At 38.3% G+C, this 5,293-nt stretch overlaps 1 long non-coding RNA gene across 1 annotated transcript; it reads left to right on the top strand.

Moving 5' to 3' along the window:
* The first annotated feature begins 796 nt into the window (after positions 1–796).
* LOC121393452 lies at positions 797–3,501 on the top strand. Its single transcript, XR_005961073.1, has 3 exons — positions 797–978; positions 2,375–2,473; positions 2,757–3,501. It is a non-coding gene; the product is annotated as an uncharacterized LOC121393452 (long non-coding RNA).
* Positions 3,502–5,293: the final 1,792 nt, after the last annotated feature.

Below are 5,293 nucleotides of genomic sequence, written 5' to 3'. Positions count from 1 at the left end.
AAATTGGATTATTTGATTATAATGGGGTCTATGGGAGACGGCCTTTCCGTAATTTCCAGAGAACAGATCCCATACCGGCACTGAAATCTGTAAGTACAATACTTTTTATTTAATGAATATTGTCATTGATTTTATACTATAGGAGCGTGTTCCTCTCTCTCCTTTTGATTGTTCACAACATATACTGTACATTGGGTAATTGTCTAGGTTATTATTGGGGGGTTAACCACAACCAAATCATCTTATACTTACGGAATGATACCTTATTCCTTTAGCAGCTCTCGAGCTTTTAATTTCAGTAGCTATATGGTTGCTAGGGTCCGATTAACCAAGCAGCAGTTCATATGAATGACTTGAATGTGAATAGGAAAGAGCCTGAATAAAAAGCTACTTTTATAAAAGTTTAGACTCTCAAAGCAAGTTGGAATGAAACAGAAATGTAAAGCAAGTAATTTAACAACTATTCAAAATAAATGGTGAACACCAACTAATAATATGCAGAGAAAAGGCCATTAATCTGTTTGTTACACAAAGATTCACAAGGTAATGGACATGCCAGAGGCTGCCAATATTCTGTATACCACCTGCCCATACACCCCGGGTTTTTAGGTAAAACAATAAAAGCTATGGGTGAACTTTTAATCATGATAATTCAGTAAACTTGGCACTTGTATTGTCCATCACAAAAGGTAATTGAGTTTACAGCTGGAGCGAGTGAAGGCATGAGGCAGATTACTGAGCGCTGATATAGGTCACATATTAAAGCTCTCCTGCTGTATTCTATGGAGGATATTTCCGGTAAGTTTTCCCCTGTTTACAAATTTTATTACATCTTTCCATAGGATTCTGTCGGTACCTACTAACTGCAAGGACAAATTTGGAGAAGCAAAATGGCAGTTCAACAGAATCTTACATCCATTCTGGTTCTAAAGGAGCCGGCTGAACAGGACCTGGTATTAAGCCTGAATTAAGAAGCAGGTAGGAATCTCCCATTTACCAAAAAGAAACAATGGATACTATGCAACCTGCGATGTTTAGAAGTTAATCGAGGAGTCTGCTCTGCTTGGGCTTGTTTCACATACATGGGCATTGATGGGGGGGATAAGAAGCAGGGCTGGAACTAGGTGTAGGCAGAGTAGGCATGTGTCTAAGGTGCAAAGCTGGGGGCACCAGGCACTCACCTTCTCTGCCTCATACCCCTAGTTTGGTCCCAATTTGCCAATCTGGAGGTGTGTAAATCCTTTTCTCGCATGTGTGCAGGCGTCCTTTTTGTGCAGCACATGTGCATGCCTCTCGGGCGCTGCTACTGGTCAGGTTGCCTAGGGTGCCTGGCCGGGCACTGATAAGAAGGGGCGTATTCTGGAATTAGTTCCAATAAAATAATTGCAATTTCTATTCCCCAACACCACCACAATGTTCTTCATATATTCCACCCCAATTCATCATCATCTTTTATTCACAGCCACCCCATCAGTGCATTCATCCCATCCCAATATAGGGAAATGGGGGGTCAATTTTTAGAATTTCCCAAAGAAGTGGGCCAAATTTACCTAGCATTAAATAATTTAGTAGCAATAACAATACATCTGTAGCCTTACAGTGCATTTGTTTTTGATATAGGATCAGTGACCCCCATTTGAAAGCTGGAAATCCCCAGAAGAAGGAGGCAAATTATTCAGAAATGATTTTGGAAGGAGAGAAAAAGCACAGGTATATATTAGTAATGACGGCTCGCTAAGTTGATTGGTAGAGGATGGGGAGAGCAAAGTTTTAGGGTTAGCATTTCATTCTCATTTTTAAAGATGATTTCCCTTTTTCTCTGTAATAATAAAACAGTATCTTGTACTTGATCCTATTGGTTTTATTTAATGTTTAAATGCTTTTTTAACAGATAAAGTATGGAGATCCAGATTACAGAAAAACTCCTTATCCAGAAAACCCAAGGTCCCAGCCACTCTGGATAACAGGTCTCATACCTGTATTGTGTTCATTGCTTTTGTACTTTAATGGAGAAGTCTGGAAATATTGTAACATTTGCATTTTGAAACATCATTTGCTTCTTATTCTTAATGATGGGATGGATCAACACAAGCAGACTAAGTGAGTAGTTTCATCTAGAAAACCTGCGTGCAAGGAGTACATATTACCTACAGTACATATGCAAATACTTTAAAAGAGTTTTCCCACGTAACTCGCTGTGGGGAAATTTGTGGGCCCACAACTGGGTTGCACTAAGTAAATGACTCCTACAGACTACGGACTTTAATATGACTACATTCCATGAAGAGTTGTACATGGTATACAGATACAAGGGTTACTGCTCATAATTGGGTATTTGGAATAGATCTACTGATCCACAATGTTTGTTTTATAGGGACTCCAGTCAAGAAGAATGTTTGAGATGGAAGAAGGGTACAAGAGAAACATTATAGAATGTGTAAGAGCAGCAAAAGCAAGTCCTTTATGTGTCTAGGTAAGCCGAAATCTATAAATAGAGAGAGGGTTCCATATTACTATAATAACATTCTATGTTCATCTAAGTGTCTTATCCCACTCACTTTGGACTAGTACATTTCATCTGCAATATTTTTCCAATGGAGCCAAATTTTTAGCTCTTAGGTGCTGCTTTTATTTGTATAGTAGGAATTACAGAGAATAATTAAAACTTTGACTGGTTATGACTTTCTAATAGCAGTACAGTACTCTAGAATGTATTCTATACCATCATCTGCTATCTACTATTACTTGTGTCTCAGGCTGAACTGCCGCATGCCACTCAGACACAAGCCATGACGACCCAACGGTCACTGTCCAACCGACTTTCAGCTGGATAGGAGAGACGTCGCAGGAGTTTAGTCTTGGAGATACAGAGCTTTTGGAAGATTTCAGAGTGAATAAAGGAGGATTTTTTTAGCAGAAGAAAGAAGAAGGAGTGAGAGAGAAGAAAGAGAGGAGGAGGAGATTTATCAAGAAGAAGAAAAATGAATAGCAAGAAAAAGAGAAGAAGAGGCAGTAGCCCAGTGGATGATCCAGGAGGTAAGGAGATGAAACTATCAGTATATTGCTATAGGAACATACTCATATAACCTTTTACTTTTCTGGTAAAAAAAGCAGAGATGAGCTTCTTACTGTATATTATAGTAGAACCCCCCAAAGTGGGGAATAAGTGCATTATACATAATATATTGGTTGGGCCATAGTAAACTGGTGTAGAATGAGGGAAAACTTAAAATCATGGTAAAAATCAATGTAAAAATGAGGTTTCACAGTATGTTCTTGGGATAATTGTACCTATAGTATATTGCTATAGGAACATACTCATATAACCTTTTACTTTTCTGGTAAAAAAGCAGAGATGAGCTTCTTACTGTATATTATAGTAGAAACCTCCAAAGTGGGGAATAAGTGCATTATACATAGTATATTGGTTGGGCCATAGTAAACTGGTGTAGAATGAGGGACAACTTAAAATCATGGTAAAAATCAATGTGAAAAATATGGTTTCACAGTATGTTCTTGGGATAATTGTACCCCTGCCTCTCATTTTAACAGGGGGTTAGTATTTGCCTTTCACCTGTATAATATACCTGTATTGCCAATGGCAGTTGGTACAGTTGGTGCAGTGATGTACCACATTTAGATTAGATGTAGTTTGTATAAATTGTGCTAGAAATACTAGTATTTGCTGTATTACTCTATAAATAACATATCTGGGGTACCAGTACCTTTTCAATATGTATAATGTCTTCAGGGTGCCAGTGTCCATTGCCTGTCAGAGAATAGTGTTATAGGGCAACCTTTGCCAACTGCTTTTTACTATGTATACTGTGCTTGGACTATCAATGATCACTGGATTTTAATCATTTAATATGGTTGAGTTACCACTATAGGACTGTGTGTAGTGTGCTATGAGAACCTGTAAATAATTTGCCAGGTGAACCATTAAATATTGCTTCAAACTGTATAAAACATATTTGGGGAACCAATATACACTCACTTCCAGTGCCAGTATCCATTGACTGACAAAATATAATGTATTTGAGGTATTTCAGAAGTAAAAAGAGTTGGGGAGCAACACTAGAATGAAAAATGTTCCTGGGGTGCCAAATAAAGGCTGTGATTGGCCATTTAGTAGCCCTATGTGGATTCTCAACCTACATTGATGCTCTGTTTGGCAGTACACATGGTTTTTAAACAAATAAACTTGCCTCCAAGTCAGGAATTCAAAAATAAGCATTAGCTTTGAGGCCAATAGGAGCAACATCCAAGGGGTTGGAGAGCAACATGTTGCTCATGAGCTACTGGTTGGGGATCACTGCTATAGAATATACCATTGGGTGTCACCATATATAACATTATTGGGGTACCAGTAGCCATTGCTTCTTACTGTATATAATGTAATGTGTATCATATAGTTGTTATGCCAGTGACCATAGATTCTCACTGTATATAATGTCCTCTGCAGTGTCTAACTGTACATGATGCCCCTGTCCACTGCCTCTTATATCATATAATGTACTTTGGGTGTTCGTATCCTTTGGCTTTTACTGTATAAATGGGATGGGGTCCCATTACCCACTGCCTTTCACTGTACATAATGAACTTGTATAATATTCTTGGGGTGCCTTTTGGCTGCTGCCCATCACTGTGTATTGAGCTTAGGGCTGTGGTACCTATGGCGTCTCTTTGTGTGTAATGTGCTTAGGCTGTCAGAACCCACTGGTGCTTAAATAATTTTTTGCAAAATAACAGATTCTGGCTTCCATTTTAAAATCGGTAGAAGACTAGTCAAATGAATAAGTAATTGGAGTAATTATGAGCCATAATGTCTATATAAAGTGTAATGTGCTTGGGGAAGCAATACCCAGCTCAAGCTGCCGCTTTCCATTTGGCCTCAACCTTTCACATGTCATTCAAGTTCATAATGATCAGTTTTGCTACTAAATGTACCAGTGAAAAGCAACATTGGAGATTTAAGGAAACATTTATTAAAATGTTAAAAATTCAGGATCATACAATTGTACCCTTAGAGCCCATGTAGAGAGTTGCAGTTGTGTCCTGAGCTTTGTTCTACCCTGTATCTTGTTATGGTATAAAAACCCATTACAGGTACAGGCTACAACAAGGCACAACAAGCAAGTTTTACACTCATTTGTTTGTACTTGGCACCTTGCCCATGAATAATAAATACATTCCCCCATAAGTGAATAAAGTAGGAATTAGAGAGTCACGCGGTGCTTATTTTTTTATCAGGTAAGAAGTTTCGAAAAGAAGAAAAGGAGAGAAAGAAAGG

This window comes from Xenopus laevis, chromosome 4S (genome assembly GCF_017654675.1).
Source record: "Xenopus laevis strain J_2021 chromosome 4S, Xenopus_laevis_v10.1, whole genome shotgun sequence".
Classification (NCBI taxonomy): Eukaryota; Metazoa; Chordata; class Amphibia; order Anura; family Pipidae; genus Xenopus; species Xenopus laevis.
This window is presented reverse-complemented; position numbering and strand designations above follow the sequence as displayed.